Here is a 19,632-nt window from a genome sequence, read left to right on the forward strand (position 1 = left end):
CGGCCGTCTGCGTCACGTGGCGGGAGGGGGCGGAGGAACCTAAGATGGCGAAGCGCGCCCCCTTAAAGGAGCCGCCGCGTGGCCGCTCTCGCGCTCAGTGCTCGCGCTGGAGGGGCGGCTGCCGAGGCGCGCGCGCGCGTGCTGTGGAGGCCGTTCCTTTCCCTCCTTCAGGAGAGGGACGGGGTTTGTCAGCCGCGTTGGCTGCTTAACCTGGAGGGGTCACCACTCCTCCTGTTCTCAGAGATCCTCCATATCAAAGCTAATGACACCTCTCAGTAGACGTTTAGATCATGAGGGAAAAAAACCCCACACAGTTGCCATATGAGGGGTGGTTTGATGGAAGGACTCTGTGCCTTCAGGAAGCTGAAGGGTGGTGTGAGGCAAGAGCTGAGGCAAGTCCGCAAAAGAGCAGCTGCCTCTGAGACATCTCTTCTGAAATTACAGCAATGAGGATCTTGCTGGCTGGGTCGCCTTGCTAACCCACTACCAGCAATGGGGATAAAGGTGCACGATGCTGGACTGTGGGCAGATCTCTGGGTGCACTGATGGATTTTAAAGGAGAAACTGAACCTGGCTCTCAGTGACTACATTATCTGTGCACCTGGCAGGCAGGAAGAGCAAATATTTAATGAGGAGAATGGTGTGCACTTTACAATGAGGACATTTATCTATTGGGAAGAAGGAACGCTTCCAGTAAAGTAAAAGACCATGGCTCTTGTTGCACAACCCAACAAACTGTGAGGAAAGTGCAAGTGTTGGGAATTGTTGACCATTTTGGATGCATCCAAAAAGGGTAGGATTTGCCAGTGAAGAACAAAGGAAAAGTAACTTAAGAAATTACGAGAAGACCTGCATGCTTTCCGCAAGCTGTGCTTTTGCTGAAACTGCATGTGCGCTCCAGGAGTGAGGGAAAGGTAACACCCATCCAGTATTTGCTGCCCTATTTATTAATAAGGTTCTCTTTAGCACGTCCAGGTTCCAGCCCTTCATTGTGAAGGCTTTCTTTGGCTATCTTGCTAGTCAAACCAAGCCTCTCATCCTCCACTGTTTCTTCTGGCATTGTGGTATCGTTCTTCTTGATCTTTTAGTCTCTTTCTCCTCTCTAATCCTCCACTTTTTCTAGAAATATCTATTGTTCCTGAGCTGCTCTCCCCTGCTTGGTGAGCTCTCTCAATAGTTTCTCCTTGTTCCTTTTCTACTGGATTTACTTCTCGGGTGGAAACGAAACTACCCATGTTACTGAGGGCCTTTTAGGGATCAGTCCTGTAAAGGCAGATAACTAACAATCAGTTATATTCCACTGTTCTGTTTCCATGGTAACAAAGTTAGGGTTTTTTTCCTCCTACCATATTGGGAAGTTATATCCAGAATCAGTTCCTGGATACCATGGAGATACTAAGTCTTTTTTCAGCTTTCTTTTCAAGTCCTTATATGTTCATGGATGAAATTTCCCAATCTTGCAAGCATTATCAGATTATTTTCTGTCACTAAAAATTAATGTATATATCCAGAAGATATGCTCAAAGTTGGTTGCGCTATTAATATGGTTTTGCATTGAATTTATGGCATTTAGAGTGTGATTGTGTCTTGTAAGTTCTGCTTTTTAATGTGCTGTCTGTACTTTATATATTATGATTCTGTGACATATGGTATTTTTAAAAGCACGTATAGATTATACTGTCAAAAATGCCATTAAGAGTTGATAGAAAAAAAAGGCTGAGGAGTTTGATAGAAAAAGGATTAATGATATTTAAAAACTCTTGCAGAGATTTTAGTACAACAGTGCTGTTACACAATTTCAATGTTGAACTTAACAAACATAACATCCTGCTCTGATTTTCTGCATTAATTTTCTCTACTTTCACAACACAGTACGTATTTTGTTACAGATTCTTAGGCACTGGTGTTCAGTAAATACTGTTTTCTTTTTTGCATCTAGCTTTGGTAACTGAGAATGATGAAAAGGATGCAAGAAAGGGCTAGGACTTCATACTTGGCGAAGAGACAAGTGCTGTTACATGCAGGCCTGTGATGGGGTTGCAGTGTTATACGTGCAGGGAACAAAAGGAGCTGATGGGGAGGATGGCAAAGGGTGCTGGGGAGAGAGGAGGAACGGAGAGACTGCGGTCAGTCTTTTGAATTGGCAGGGGGATTGTGTGGGCTGGACTCACACTGCCTGAGATGGCAACATCAAGCACCAAGAAAAAGATAAATGCCAAATGTTCCTCTAAGCATGGCTCCTGAAGAAAAGTAAATGTAACAGTGCCTGGCATTCTTTGTGGTGCTGCCTCACTGCTCTCATGGAGAGAAAGCTGCCTGATAGTGGGTGCCAGTGTGGGGTCTTTTTCAGGGTTGTTGTCAGGCTCTTGTGCAGTGAAATGTTCTTGGTTCTTTGGAGAACATGCAAAACTTTTGGGTATCCGCAGTCTCTGTAACTTAAAATCCACAGACTCTCTCCGGAATAAGGTGTGGGCCTGTGCTGGCATCTCATAACAAGCATGGCATGCCAGTCAAGTGATGTGTAGGGGAAAGATGGGATGAATAGTAAGATGCCATCAGAAATTGCTCCTCCTCCCTATGTGGGAACGTAGGCAAGAAATTCTAGCTCTCTGCCTGTACAGGTAGAGGGACGGCTTGCTGAACTGAGCATAGGCAATGCAATTCCCAGGAGAGCAGGGAGCAAGGAATGCTTGGAAGCAGGTTGTAACAAGTAGTTTGAAAATTGGCTGCAATTTCAATAGCTGGCTGGACTGAATTGGGCTGAACTGTCTCTAGCACAGCATCACTGTTTAGATCTTCTCCACCTTTCTTGATGTGGACAAGTAGCTTGACTGCCGAGATGTGCTTTTGCCTTTAATACATTTTAAGCCTCTTTGAAATTCTTCAGAGAATGTTTATTCAGCATTTCACAACATTCAGTTTGTGACTATCATCATAGCAATATTTTCAGAAATGTACACCAGAAAATGATACAAGGATATCCTGCACTTCCACTTCTTTTGAGAGAGTGAGAGGATCAAAGACTAAGGATGGGTGCAGGGCAAGGGTGGCCCAAAATTGTCAAATGCAGACTGTGATTGTCCTAGCAAGATATTCACTACATAATTTGTGAATTCACAGAAGCTCAATCTCTAGCATTTAATCTAAGACGTCAACGTGGCACAGACCACACAGGTTGGCTGAATGGCTGGTTAAGGTAAGTGTCTTGAGGAGCTGTTTTGCAGACTTGGAAGTGCAGAAACATGTGTGCAAGCAGATACAGTTCTGATGTAGTTTCCGCTTCAGTTTAGTGGTGCCAAATTCAACTCTCTATTTTTTTATATAAACACTGGGAGTTAAATTCTGTGGGCACAGTGCACTTTGCATTGATGCAATTGAGTCTAGACTGTTACAAATCACTGATCTAGACAGGCCTGTAGACAATTCCACAGCAGTGATAATTTCCATTTGCAGGCATGCATTAGAAAAGTAAAACTTGATTTTGGGACAAACAATGTAGTAAATGTAATAGAAATGAGTTAACTCCATTTAAATGAATAAGGTAGTAAGTAATAATCTCATGCTCTTCACCAGCTCCTGAGGAGGTGATCATAAGCTTCTTTAGTACTTTGAAGTGTATAATAGCCTAGAAAGGTCCATGAACATTGAAAAATGCATAGTAAAAATGACTGATTACCTGACGAACATTTTCCTAATCAATCTTTTCATTCATCATTTGGAATTACAGTTAACAAATGAGAGCATTCGTTTGTTGGAGTTGTGGTGATTTAACCCCAGCTGGCAACTAATTGGCAACTAATAATAACACAACCACTTGCTCACTCTCCCTATGGCAGGATAGGGGACAGAACTGGAAGAGCAAAGGTGAGAAAACTCATGGGTTGAAATAAAGACTATTCAGTAGGTAAAGGAAAAGCCATACACACAAGCAAAGCAGAACAAGGAATTCCTTCACCACTTCCCATTGGCAGGCAGGTGCTCAGCCATCTCCAGGAAAGCAGGGCTCCATCACGTGTAACAGTTACTTGGGAAGACAAATGCCATAACTCTGAATATCCCCCCCTTCCTTCTTCTTCCTTCAGCTCTATATGCAGAGTGTGACGCTACATGGTCTGGGACATCCCTTTGGGCAGTTGGGGTCAGCTGTCCTGGCTGTGTCCCCTCCCAGCTCCTCGTGCCCCCCCAGCCTCCTTGCAGGTGGGGTGAGAAGCAGAAGAGGCCTTGACTCTGTAAGCATTGCTCAGCAAGATCTAAAATATCCCTGTATTATCATAACTGTTTTCAGCACAAATCCAAAACATAGCCCCATACTAGATACTGTGAAGAAAATTAACTCTATCCCAGCCAAAACCAGCACAAGGGTATTGTAAATCAGTGAATAGAGGTGGGAACTGTGACTGTCAGTGTTAAGCAGTGTGGGCAGCAACGGTGAAATTCAGTCCTTCGTGTGTTCTGGAGCAGGAGAACTCTTGTACCACTCCGATTCCCACCCATCTGATTTTGTAGATCCCAGGAATGCCAGTCATGACTTACAATCCATTAATTGCCCTTCACTGGTAGTAAATGATCTCATAAGAGTCACTCCATGCATTTCTTCACTTTTTGATGGACTTTCACACTGTGAGCTTTTAGGTAATGATCAAATCTTGGATGCAAGGTCCATTTTATTGTCACAGAGTGGATGTAGAAGGAACCAGGAACACTGTTCATGACTGAGGGAAAGGAAAAAAAAAAGAAGGTTGAGATTAGTTTATTATCTTTTCTTTATATCATCTCTCTACCATCTGACAACCTACATGAAATAGAGTTTTCAGTAATGACATATATGCACACAGATATACACTGCATTCAAATACAATTTAAATGAACAAATTATGTAATAATAGATCATTGTTCAGATACACTGGATGTCATGCACGATGTCTGTGTGCTCGAATCTGGTTTATTCTAACACACATTAGATACCCGTCATTGTGCTGTCATGGTAAGCGTTGGCATGCTGGAGAGAGACCTTTCAGATTTGAGAAGTGCCACAGAAAAACAGTTTGAAGCTAAAAGCCTGATATTAGACAGAATCTGAAACAATTCTGTATATAGATCCAAAGGACTGATATAATAGTTCAAAGAGCAAGATACAAAAAAAAATCTGTTTAGAAACATGTCACTGCTATTGGCAACTTCCCCAGAGGTACATTATCATGGTTTTTATTAAGTAGGTGTAGGTTGGCCTCTAAGTCCACTCTGATGCTTGAGAGCAACTGAATCTGTATAGATGATCGATTTGATGCTGTGAGAAAAAGTGAGAAATCATGGCACTATCCATTCTGTTCTTCAGAGTCTTTTACACCAAACTACAAATAGCACCTTCTCCCTTCTCACTCCCCCATCTTTACATTTTCTGTGTGAGCTCTCTTCCAGCCCCACTCGTCTCGTTTTTCAGGATCTAGATCCTGGAAAATGGCTTCAGTGTAACATTACTTTTCCAGCAGAGCCTGCTAACAAAGCCCTTCTGTCTCCACACCTGCAGGCATACACTCCTGTCCCTGCACTGCCCCACACCCTTTCCAGCCGGGCCAGTGCAACTATTTGAAGAGAGGGTGATGCTTTTTTATTCACAAAGATCTGGGCACTGCCGAAGTGACTGGGGGATGGTAACTTCTTAAATCAGACCTTCTCTAGAGGAAAGGTTTGCGAAATCTCAGAGCATAGTTTGATGAGATTTCTCTTTCTGCAGCGGTGTTGGCTTCAGCAGCCTTCTGCTGGATTCTCAATTCTCCCCAACCCTTCTTCACATAGCAGTAACAAAGGTACCAGTATAAGTATTTGTGTAACCATGGAGACCAAGAGACAGGAGCAGATTATGTTAAAAAATAACTCAGGGAAAAAAAATTGTATTTTTAACCTGGATTTTTCCCCAGTCTGTTCACTGCATGGTCCCAAAGAGAATGTGCACCAACCCACTTGTCAGGGCCATGCATAAGCAGAAATGAACAGTGGACAAGTGTGGGTTATTTATTTGCTTTCAGCAGAAATGCTTCTCAAACTTCACCCTCCAAGAAGCTGGAATGTGTTTTACCTTACCTGATACTCACCAGTTGCTGTCTAGTCGTGACAGTCAACGTAAGCTACCTCCTCCAGGTGGCTTCTCTTATCAATGGAATGTGAAAGGATGGTTCATCCCATCCTAAAGAAGGTGTTTAAGATGAAATGGATCACATTCTGGAGGGACACCTCTCCGTCCATTAAACATAGAGGACCCTAAATGAACTGCTTAGGTGTTTGGCCAGATGAGCTCTCCTGAATGTAAACCGTTACTGTTCACTGCAGCTGTCAGCCAAAGGTGTGCCTGATTTCTTAGAGATTTCCAGTGCAGTTATTGCTATTAACTAAACTCTCAAGAATGATGAAGGACGTGCTGTCTTTCAAACCATTTCCACTAATATGAATTTAACGTCTTGTAAACAGATACTATATAAACCATCAGAACTTGCTCTTTGTTTTCTGTCCAAAATTCAGCTAAGGTCATCCTCTGTAAGCTTTTGTGATTTGTACAGTGAAATGCCTGTTCCTTGTGCATATTTTTTTGTCTGTATTGCCTTTTCCCTTTTACAGCATCCACTTCAAGCCAATTCACAACTCTCTCTCCGTAGCTATTTAAGTTTGTGTTTTACCTGCTAAGAAAGTGTTTCACAAAGAAAACATGAGATTTTAGCGGTGATGTAAAGATAAGACAGTAAGTCAGTGACAGGCAAAAAGACAAATCAAATAAATAGGCTTCCTTACACTTTGGCCTGTATAAGCACTGTGTGGGCACATCATCCAACATGTATGTCCCTGTGTCACCATTACGGGATGGGCAGTGGCTTCAGTTTGGTTGTGTGGTGGCATGGCTTGGGGGACACAGCATCTTGGGGTGTCTCCGTAAGGTGTTTTGGGACCTCCCGGCCTCAGACACTAAGTACTGTTGTAAGAATTCATTACATAATCTGCAGCTGAAGTGCTTTTGAAGAAAACATCATTAAAATATTTCATTCTTGTAACTGGTATTTCTCTATCTTGTTTGGAAAATTGATTAATCTTTTTTTTTTTTTTTTAAAAAAAAACAAACTCCCTAAAAAACCAACCTAGTCACAAATCAGTTAGCAGAGCTGCCTCTGCTTCTACAAAACAGCACTACCAAACTGTTCTCTTGGTGCCATCTGTAGCTGCTATGAGTTGCTCCAGAATTTAGCATCTGTGTTTGTACACACACCTTTTAACAATGATCTTTGCATTTTACTAATGGTTAACCCTATTATACTGAGAGGAAAGAGAGTATTGCAGCTAAAGCGCATGTTTCATGGATGGAGAACCTTGCCTGGATTCACTTTATGGTACTAGGAAGTTCATGTAACCTCTTTTTCTGATTTCCTGACAATTTTCAGAGGCTGTTGTTGTACCTCATGGGTGTTTTGTGAGTCTTTACTTGATATCTATGAGGTCTGGAGTTTGGAAAGCAGGATTCCTGTAACTGTTGAGCTTCCTCCCATGGTTATTCTGCCTATCCTGTTAGGAATGATCAGGGCAATGTCTTTACGGTTACTGTTGACTGTGTTGGTGCAGACGCTCAGCATAATCCTGCCAGCAGTTAAGAACTGTGACGCAGCTCCAGGGAAGTGTTTAAACACACCCATACATTCAGCTGTGGTTCCAGTAGAGTGAAAGGTCTGGAAAAAAACACTTGGTACTTTCCAAATGGATAAGGATAATTAAAGGGAAAGTAACTCCTTCTTGTGTATTTATAAAAGCAATATTTACTTCTGTACTCTGTAAATATCTCTTTTCCCTTCTAAATTTTAGTGTTTCCCAGCTGGCAGATACTTAGTCCTCCTCAACTGTTACAAGGAAAATTAAACATCTTCCTTACCAGTTGTAGTTTGTTGAGTCACCATCTGAATTCAGCACTCTGTATAATTCTAGCAAGCCAACAGTGGCTCAGTATCCAGAAGTAGCAGCAAAACAAACGTGTATCAAGTAGGTGAATCCAGCTAGAAAAAATAGAAGCTACTAAGCTCTGTGTAGTAACCTCACCGTTGTTCTAGCACCTCTGTGTAGGCCAGTTTTTCAGGGGAATAACTTATGTCATCCAATACTATGTGTATTTTAAAGCTCACTTAATGAGGACCTAATATTTCAAACAAAATACAACTTCTGTAATGAGATACCTCGTTTCTGCCAGGATGTTATTAGGATACCTGCTACAGTGATCTAATGAGATTGACCTTCATTTCATAACAAATTGCTCTCCCCCTGAAACGACTTTTAATGGCCTTCTTGATTTATGTGAAGGTGCCTACAGTGATAGCCTTCATTTGGGGAAAGAAATGATTCAAATAATTATAAATTTGATTAAAATTACAAATTATTTTAAAGCGCTACTAAAATGACAAATTATTTAAAAGCGCTACTATATTTTTATCATGTTACACACTGGTTAAGTGCAACACTGTGAAAGTCTCATGTGGCTTTGTTCCCTCCACAAAGAACAAAATAAATGAGTTTAGTTCGTAATGGGTGGAAGATGAAACCCTTGTAATTGCCAACACGGAGCGTGGGTTAGCAGCTTTCACCGTGAGGCTGCTCTCTCCCTGGAGTGCTATTTGCTGCCATCTCCCGGACACATCTCTAAATTGCAGGGGGGCGATCAAATCGGTGCTCTAATAAATTTCTGTTGTCCTGATAGTCAAAGCCATAGTGCATGTGGCTTCTAATATATATTTTAATGAGATTAATCATTTTTAAAGGGTGATGAAGGAGAAAAAGAGGAATCCATATTCTGAATATTTCTGCTGATTGTCTTAAAATCATTATTTAGTTGAAGCGGGATGGTTATAGCATTTCAGGGGGAAGGTGAGTACTAGACGGATACAATTGGCATTATATTAATAATAGATAAGAATGCTGTGCTATGGTGTAGTTATTTTAATCTGAAAAGCCTACTACCTTACTAGTACTATTTAATCCTCAGGACACATCCTCAGAAGATTTCTTTTGTTACCTGATTCCAGTTTTATAGGTATGGGTATGTGATATCACCTATTCAGTGTGAGGCAGAAGATTTTCAGGATTTGCATATGTATTTCCCACTGCAGGAAAAATATGTGATATAAAAATTACATGACTAAATATTTTCTTAGTGCAGTTTATGCATTTCTCCCATATTTTCCATACTTTCTGCAAACTTGGCTGCAAATGTCATGCTTGTAAATTCCATTTCAAAAATCCCAACCCCAAGACTCTTCTGAATGAACAGCCTAACCAAAATATGATTTGAGATGGAAAGAGTAAGATGCAAGTTAAACTTTAAAGGAAAAGCTTCATAGAAATAACAAGAACAATGCATTTCCTCAAAGACCATACATGCTCCCACATTAAGATAAAGAACTTCCAAGTCTGTATGTACAGCACCATCTGGTGACTTCTGCACAGCAGGATCCCAAAGCAGGGATTTATGTACCTTGCCACATCGCAGACAGTGAGTCAGTCAATATCCCCCAGCAGACTTACTCCTTGTGTTCTCACTGCCAGACACAGCTTCCTCATAAATGCAGAAATATGCTTTCATTCCTTTTTTTTTTTTTTTTTTTTTTTTCCCAGGCTTTGGCTGTTGTCATTGTTATTTGTGCAGAGGAACAGAAGGATTTGCTGGTGCTTGTGGCCTCCTCCTCCTGTCTTACTATATAGGCATGCTTTCCTTTTATCCGGGAAGGGCTCCATAGGCAAAGCTCACTGTTTACAGTTCCGGTCTGGGTAGCAGTCAGCAAGCACGTAAATCATTATCTGGCACCTAGTCTTACCACCTGGCTGAGACAGCAGTTCAGTCTGTGCCTTTCACTTCTACTGCCCACTGTTCCACTCTGTCTTGTTTTGCAGCTGTCCCATAAAATGCCACGTTCATTTTGCTACAGAACAAACACAGGAGAAATCTGTCTAGATCTCCACTTTGCAATAGGGTGTGCATGGCGTAGGGTGGTTTTTGTTGGTGTTTAGTTCCACAAAACCAGTCACCTGGGTGATCCATTTGTAAGCATCATTCTTGGGTGCCTTAATTATTTGCAGATACATGGATTTTGAGCAGTCTTGTCACAGAAACAGAGTCCAAGAGGGTTTAGTTTTCCTGTAAGGAAGGAGCAGGTAAAAAGATTTAGAGCTTAATTCTCCAGTGCATTACACCATAGTACCATTGATTTCAGTACAGTTCTATTTAATCTTAAACCCAAGGTAATTGACTGGAATATTATGTTTTTAACCCATAAATCCTCTATATCCCACACATCTCAGGCAATCACCTCAGCAGCTGTGGATCTCTGAATCACTTACATGAGTTCCCTTACCACTGAAGAAAACACCTCCTTTGTTCCAGTAGAATAGCCCATGGGCTTAGCAAAAACATCATGTGTCTATGTCTAGATACAGCATATGAAGTTCTTCCTCCAGCAGTAATCACACAAATGCTGCAAGAATTAAATACTCTTACTGAGGCTCATTTCATTTTTTTTCATGTAGCAGCTTTCTTAATTCATTAGAGAGCAGTTTCTTATAATTTGGCACAGCAGACTGAGCTGGTTACAAAACCAGTCAATATTGTAGGTGAGAAATAGTAGATTACCAGCAGTTTATCTGATGACCTGTTCTGCTGAAGCAGACAGGTGAATCTATTTTAGCAGTAAGGGAAGGATGAGGATCAGAGAGCACCCATTTGCCAATGATACTGCATTGTATAAAATCTCCCTCCCATAGTGTCAAAAGTTTGTTGCTTTCTGCTGGAACAATGTGGCATGACATGTATGTCAACTTGCATGGCTGTGAAGCCTGCAAGGAGGCTATTAGGATATGTTGAAAGAGAACTTGATGAATGTTAAAATATAGCTTTATACTGAGATTTAATTTGATACGAGGTGAACCCTGCTTTAAATACAGAAGCCAGTAGCTCCATAGACCATTAAGAAAATCTGTATTTCATCATTTGAAAGCTCATATTTTCATCTTCATCTTTTGTTGGTTTAATCCCTTGGGAACTTCTGTAGTGAAAGGTACAGCATATACTAGCGTAGGCTTTTAAAATATAATTATATATAAGCAGTAGCGAGGACATGTGCTATGCTACTGTTATTGATTAATTTTGGTTAAAACTGCAACAATCAGACACAGTGAAAACAGAGGCAAAAGATGGAATTTGGAAATCACTGACTGTAATAACACAGTCCCTTTGAAATATGCTTATGGGGACAGTCCTGCCCATGCTGGACTTGTCCAATAAACCTTTGTTCTCTTTTCTCTTGTTGGCAGTTGGAGTACTAATGCTCCCAATAACCTGAGTGGTACAAAGGGACAGGAATCCTGTTGTTCTTTTCTTGAGGGTAACTAGCATCTCCTTTTACCCACACCTAATGAAAAGCGGCAGGTTGGTGTTGAGGACAGATGCAGTTTACTGACCCTGTAAGGAATGCAGTGCCTGCCTGGTCAGGTTAAATTTCTTACCCTTTCCTATTCTGAACACCCAGAACACTGGGACAAGGCAATATTGATGTGGGGCTTGTGAGGCTTTCTGTTCGCAGCAAGCATCCTGCTCGCTGCACATCCTTTGCTCGCCTCACTTTGTGTGGTGTAGTTGCTGAGGCAAATGGTTGCAGGGTGGCCAGCCACTGAACCTCGATACCTGCAACCATGAGTCCCACCATCGGATAGCTTTTTATTAAGAGCTTCTAACTTCTGAGGTTTTATAGTTAAGTCATTTAACTGTCTAGGGGTTTCTAGGCTCATGGCCATGCTGTTTTACCATCTGACACACTCAGCACATATGTAAGAATATGTTACAGCTGCTCCTTTCATAGCTTTCATCTGCATGCCATAAACTGGGCTCTGAGATGTTTTGAATCAGCATAACTCTGTGGCCTTCAGTGGAGCTATCTTAATTTACATTCAGGCCTCCACAGGCAAAAGATGCACCTTTGTAAAATGCACGTCTCCATCCAAACTGGAGGCTCCTTGTGCGTGCGAACTTCTGCCAAGCCGGAGATCTGCCATATGCAGGGGGATTCTCTGAGTCCAGTGAGTTGCATACTGAACTTGGGCATTTTTCCTGACTCTAATTGCAACTGATTTTTGAAATCAACAGGGAAAAGTCATTCTGTCTTTGATGTAAAACACAGCTGCATTGACAAGGAAGGCCTTTTCCAGAGATGTAAAGCATTCCAGAGCCCAGCCATGCGCTGCTCCGGTAAGCACTATGGCTGTTTTGTGTTCAGAGGGTTATGTGCAGTTATGGCCTTTATTCTTTAAGTGACCTATTTGAGTAGAGAAGAACTGTTCTGTATAAGGGCAGCTATTTTGAACTTACAATGTTTTGGAGAGAGGAGGAAATGCAGTGAAGGCTAGAATTAGGTCACAACTTCAGGATGCCAAGATTTTTCTCTTGATTTGCTTATTGCTTTTGTAAAGCAGGCTCTCACATTTAACCACACTGGAAGGAATAATCTTTTCTCTGCACTCACTGGATCAAAGTACAAAAGAAATTAATTGAAATCATAAAGAATTTAATTTTCTACATTTCTATGTGAAAGTATGGCAATAAAGATAAAGCAATCTTCTCAGCTATGTAATTAGCATTTATGATCGGGAGATAATAAACAATCAATCGAAGTCAGTTACAGCATTTCTCAAAAGGAGTTTAGAATCTCAATAAAATGACTGAAATGCAGTGCAACACAAGCACTTCTGTGATAAAGTCAGATTCAGGGCAGGAATAGCAATGGGATTGTTGATGATTAGTAAAATAAGAATTAGGATTAGAAAGAGCACTTTTAAAACCGAGGAGCTCAGTTCAGTCCAGACAATGTCCTGAGCCCACTGATTGCTCCCTGCAGAGAGCAAGCCTGAAATCTTCATTCCCTGTGCTATTTAGAACTAATAAATGCATCCAAATTAGAAACTAGTGAAGTGTTTTTGCATCAAACTCCTCATTAAGACACTTTGGGAAGTGTGGAAAGATAAAATTATTAAAAAGAAGCAATCTTAATAACTGGATGACTGTATTAAATTTGCCTGCATCCAAAATGTGGCACACAGCTTTGCTTTCAGGGATTGTGTGCACCCACATCTCCAGTTCTCTATCATAGCAATTGTGTACACATGTATGTGAGAGGGTGTGGGTGAACAGATGACACTTCAGAAATGTAGCCTACATTGTGTGAAATAAGAAATTAGCAGTGATCTTGTGGCTAGTATTCAGATAGAGTCTTTTGCTATTATGTTATACCCCCTTTCAAAATACAAGACGTTGAACACTTCTCTGACTATATCCATGATAAGGCCCACTTCCCTGATGTGGTTAAAACAAGCTGTTCTTCCTACCTTTTCATGGGATAACATAAATTCACAGCCATATCACTGTCTTCTTTTGGCAGGTTGGAGATGTAGGAAATATTGCAATCAGATGTTTCTAATTTAATTCAATTCCTCATTAATTTGATCTCTCCTTTAATTCAATCTTAGCCTCAGGACATAAATCATTTGTATTAAAAATAACATAATGGCCACCTTTTAATCAATGTTGACTGCTTTAAGCAGGTATTAGCAGATAATCTGATTACAAATACACAGTGAGTTGGCATTTAGTTAATAACTAACAGGGAAAACTTGGAAAAGAATCAAAGGAGAAAAAATAAAAAGAGGGAAAAGAGAAGAGAAAAGGAAAGAGCCTTACAAAGACACACAACATTAAAGAAAATATTATGGAAAAGTTATATCTGACAGTGATTGTTACTGGTACAAGCCTCTGAGATGCACAGCCAATGGTGTCAACCATGGGTGACAGGCTCAGTCCGGTAGGGAGACTATTGACAGAACTCCAAAAAGAATGAGGTCTATGGTAAATCTAACATCATTTCCTCTTAGGCTTATTAAAACTTACTGATGGGATTTATAGGTTAGATGCTTAGTGATGTAAACTGGCATAGCTCCACTGAACTCTGGCTGCATCATTTGCAACCTTCTCTTTCTGATTGTAGGTAGATACCATTTGCCTGTCCAGTAGTGTTTTTATGGGAAAGCCACTCTCCTTGTTGTTCAGTGTGTTGTCTGGAAAGAATGTACGACTTGGCAGAGCCCTGGGCCAGGGCAGGAGTCAGGACTGACAAGAAAACTTTTGATGCGCAGCTAAATCCAGGTTGTACATGGAGCAGTGTGGAACAGCTCTGTAGTTGCTTCATACCAGCTCATGGGGAAGTCACCAGCGAGGCTCACTGGCTGGTTCTCTGATTATCCCCATCTGACTTACGTGATAAGGTCCTCAGTTCTCTGGAGACTGAGACTTGCCAGCTTCAGGGCTGTCAGATCTGGCAGTGCTTGACAGAGGCTGACAGGGACTGTGAAGGGACTGTGCTTCATCTCTCTTGTTTTCTTACAAATGCCATCTTGAGAACGCAACTGAAGTGGGTAGTTTATTGTCCACTACCTTTTCTTGGCAAATCTGTAATACTGCTGTAATGACAGCCCTTCTGGTCAGCCAGTAGCTCTGGAGGAGACTTGGACCGGTTGTTTTCCCCGTCTCCCCTGTGACTGCTCCTGATGCCTGAGTGGTCAGGCTCAATGGAGCCCATGGTCTGCTGCTCAGCAGATGGCATTTTTCCAGTACATTGGTATTGGAACAATACCTAGCACAGTATGAGGGATCCCAAGCTGTTAAAGAGTCTGCCTTTTGTCTAAAGCAGAAGAAAGAGCCTTGACAGTTTGCTGTTTCTCAAGTTACCCAATAGCAAAAAGAAGGTTTACATAGTGTCCTGACATGTTCCGATATGCCATTAATCTCTGCCTAAGTTCCTAGCATGCTCATTGAAGCTCCATTCCATGTATTTTACACTGAAATGGTGATGAAGGGTATCATACACCATCTCAGAAGGGACCGTGCTCCTCTGGGGTGTAATATGACCTGTATGTGCTAATCACACAAGGGCCTTTGAAGCTTGCAGTAGAGATTGCTTGAAGTCATCAGCATAATAATGTAGCAGATTTGGGACTTCAGAAACCCACAGACTGATTCTCACATTTCTGATGGTGTGCCAAAGCAGTGGACTGCTGGACTCCTGTTCATGTTAATGAGGCTCATTCCCCATGACCTCCTTGAAAGACAGGCTGCTCAGCAGTGCTCAGGAGCAGGACTGGTCCAAATGGACGAGGTGCTCCAAGGCAGAGTTGTCTCCTGCAAAGCAGAGGTACGGACACTGCACTGGGAGACAGGATGATGAAGTGGCAGAGGACTCAATCTTGATGCATATTGGTGCTGCAATGGATGTGAGAACAGCTTGATCTGCTACTCCAGTGTTACACCATTGAATTCCTTTCTTTTTAGAGGCTGTGTAATCTTGTAATAATCGAGGAATTATTATTAAAATTGACAAAATTAGTTTATAATTATATAAAAGTCATTCTGTGATAGATTTAATTGATGGAGGCTCCCAAGTCATAGTGGACAGTTGTGAATCAGTGGTGAACAACATGTAAGTAGAAATACTGTAGGAGATCGTTTAGTTGAATGGGCCTTAGATTCTTGGATACTTTTCCCCTCGAGTGGCTTGCTGCATCCTTGAACAAATTCATTTGACATGCTGTGCATCAGTTCCTGACTCTGTGACATAGGAATATGCCCTCCTTGTAAAGGGCTTTCAGGTCAGCACAAAACTCATATTGTATTTTACTTTTGGTGAGTGGAGAAAAAGAAAACCCTTTTAATTGTGGATAGAGAACAAAAATTCTGTAACAAGTAAAAATTCTTTAGAGAAGACAGACCACTGTATTCAAGAACTAGTCTTAGTTCAATGTTTCCAATTGCTAATTTGCAGGAATAAGTAATTAATCACAAAGTGAAATCTGTTCAAGATTAGCATAAATTGCAGAAGGTTGTAAAAGAGTCCAGATGGATTTGAATTATTTGAAAAAGCAGACAAAAACAGCAAAGGAAATTTTGAGTTGGCTGAACACTGACTATTCCTAATAAAAAAATAAACTGTCTAATGTGAACATCAGAATTTTCAAGTCAAGGCTCTAGGCATGGAGATGTCTGCCCAGAACAAGAAGATAGGATGCTGATGGGCTGGAGATGAAATGCGGTTTTGATATTTCTATGAAATACTGATACCCTTATTCCTAGTCCCTCAGTTTGAGCCATATCACCTCAAAAACAAACAAAAAAATGTCTCGCTCATGGCAATGAAGAGAGTAGGATTGTGTGCTGAAGTTGCTATGGCAGGAGATGTTGAAACCTTCGAGGTGATGACACACATGGGGAGAAATGCTTCATGCCATAGGGAAATGATTTGAGCAGTTGTCTGCTGCAAAAGGGTCAGTGATGGTGAAGCTCTGGGTCTGGGTTTTATGAAGCAGTGGACAGTACTAAAACATTTGTAACTAATGCCATTAAAGACTTCGCCATGTAGTATCCCACAACATCATCTGACATCCTGTTGTTCCTTCTTGTTTGAAGCCAAAGCACACTCTCGTGTCCTGTGATTGTAGCTTTTGCAATAACTCCTGTACAAACACAAATACATAAACTGGAGTATTAATATAGCAGAGCATACACCTTTTTTGCAGTAAATAAATGGAAAAAGGTTTGGAAGGAGAGTTTTTCCCCTGGACAAGAGAAGCTGCATGACTGGCTCACAGGTTATGGGGTGTTCCTTTTCTTTTGATGATTGAGGTAGTGTCTGTTCATGGGCAGACTACTGGCCCATTTCCAACAGTAACTCGATTTAAATTTAGTGCCCATGTAGGAACCATGAGAATTTTATTATCTTGATTTAATTCTCTGTTTTCTTTAGAGGAACATTTATGTCCTTTTGCACTTTGGAGAGGTGCAAAGTTAATAGCTTGCTTCTTGCAGATAAACTGCAGGGATTTCATGTTTTTTAAGGTTAATCTTCTGCTGTTCACTGCAGTTAATCTGGACCATTAAGACTCAATGAAATCAGGCAAAATCTAGCACCTGACATTGGATCTGTAACTGTCCCCTGTCCCACTGCACACAGGTGCTGTTCCTGGGGCTGTTCTGTCTCTAAATGGCAGCACGGTGCTGTGCAGGGGAGTATGGGCTCCCCCTCACCCCAGGGTGCCAAACCAGGTACAACCTGGTGATACCGCTGGGTGATACCAGGGACACAGCACATCCAAGCACCTGCAAAAAAACATGCAACAGCTTCAGAAGGTAGCTTTCTGTGTGTTTGTCGGACAGGGGCTACTGGCTGGTACCAAAAAGAACAGAAATTGGTAAATACCACTGCAATAAGCCTCCCCATTCCCATTCCTTCCCCTTTTTGGAGTATAAGATAGAGAGTTTTGTGGCTTTACGCTAAATGATTGTCAGTTACTTTCAGTGTCTGCTTCTGTGCATGTCCTGACTCTGCTGCACTGTGACAAAAACAATACCTTAATGACAGCAAAACAGTGAGGTGAAAACAGGTGAGGCTAATAGAAAATGCACATTCCATAGCTATAATTTTGACTTCTCTGATTTGATATGTACAAATCTGCTTCAGTCTCCAAGCTGCCCACCCAGTGGCACCCCCAGTGTCTGCTTGCCAGACAGTGACTTCTGTACTTATTTGAGAGTGTTGAACTACTAGCAAGACCTCTGCCTCCATCTTCCAAGTGGATGGACTAAGCACCAGGCTCTAGTGTTGCCTCCCGAGATAGCAGCAGCAGTACCAAGAGAAGTGCGGTAGATTTGAAGGCCCATCATGGTGTTTTAATGCATATCTTTCTCCACAAAGCTATGAGTCTTAGCTCAGAATTGAAAGGAAACTACAGCCTTTCTCTGCAGGATACATGTGGTGAATGTTTAACTTGGAACAGTCTACCTTGTGAGCTAGCTGCTTCTGTCTGATTCTGGTTAAAACCACTGCTGGGTAAGGAGGATGGTATGATTCATATACGGCAGTGTAGAAGTTTACTGACTTGGGCAAAAGCAGGAACTTGCAGAGCTCAAGCGCTGCATAGAGATTTTCTAGAACATAAAGGTTTATAATGTAGAGGAACATAGATCCTTAGGGCCTGCATACCATAAGGTGAACTTCAGAGTTGGTGAAAAACCTGGTACAGACATTCTTGCTTCAGCTGAAACTAGGCATCTGCTGGCTTCACTTGCATTCCTGTCTGGCAGAAGCTGAAATGAGAATGCCAGACTGCGACCACTTAAGGACACCCACAAGAGAGTTTGCACTGACCTAACTAAATTAATTTCAAACAGATTTTAGTTAAACTAGTATAATTATCATGTCCTGACAAGGTTTCAGTCGATTTTTGCATATCTTTTCCCTCCAGAGCGGTGATTGCCACTGACAAATGGAATAATCTAACTCTGTTTAGCTAAATCCATGGCACTTTGTTGAAGTGAATAGGGATTACTCTGGCAAAGCCAAAATATCTGTCAGGCTGTTAAATGTGTTGCATATTTCCTGACACCTCTGGCGTAAGCTTGCTTTGTATTTTTAAAAGGATGAGGACAATAGTTTAAGCTGTTTTTGAAATGCTTTGAAAACAGTGTCTAAGGAATAAATGTGAAAGGCATGTAGTAGTTACGCTCTAGCGTAATTCTGATCACATTGAAATTGATGACATACCTGTGCAAAGCCACTGTAGTTGAGGAATAATAGAGCCCTCAGGGTGCTTTTTTTTTATTTCTTCTTTTGCTTGTTTGTTTGTTTTTAAAAAAAAGTATTTCTAAGCAATGTGATTGCCATGCAGAAGCACAGCATTGTTCTGATGTATATGGTGTCATCTGTTCTGTGCTAATAAATTAGCATCTGCAGCTACCATTGCTGCCTATCAAATCTGGGTACAAAATTGAGCTGTTTGATCTCACTGCCACTGAAGTGTGTCTGCATGATCATGGAAGATGCACATTATCCCATCTGTTTTTCAGACCCTCCATCAGGCTGTGTGCTTCAAGGTAACAGATCAGACACCAGATGAATTCCGCTGCAGACGACTGCCTTAGAGGCATCCTGCTTTGTCACAGCGTATAGAAGTTTGACTTAAGAGTAATTTTATTCCTTCATAGCAGGACATTCAAGCCCTGTCTACACTGGGGAAATCACTAACTTTGGCTCAGCTCCTTTAGTGATAATGGCTGCCCCAGTGTGGACGTGTGGCTGTCTCTGTTTTCATTCACGTGTCACTTCTCTCCAAGGCGGCCTTACAAAAAAGACACTGGTTCAACCAAGAGCAGCTGCTGGTGGCCAGTTTATTTTTGGCCTGCCACGGCCACTTGTCCAGATAGAGCCGAAATAGTGCCAGCCATGGTGAGACTTCTGGGGAGAACACCACAGGTGGGAGGTGGCACAATGTCCCAAGCACTGGCAGTTCCTGGAGCTGGGATGCCCAGCCACCCTGGTTGTGTGGCTGGAGGTGCTGAGCATCTGTATCGTCAACCAAAGTTTATATCTGCCATGCTTTCACACTTGCTGCTGCAAACCTGCCAGCTATTCTTGTAGTACAATCTTTTGCTGAACTTGCCATGTGTGTTTTCCTCAGAAATACACACTTTCATCTTATTGCCTAGGAAGAAAGAAAAATGAGATGAGACAACTGCAAGTTTGA

Source organism: Tyto alba, unplaced genomic scaffold (assembly GCF_018691265.1).
Source record: "Tyto alba isolate M040663 unplaced genomic scaffold, T.alba_DEE_v4.0 Super-Scaffold_41, whole genome shotgun sequence".
NCBI lineage: Eukaryota > Metazoa > Chordata > Aves > Strigiformes > Tytonidae > Tyto > Tyto alba.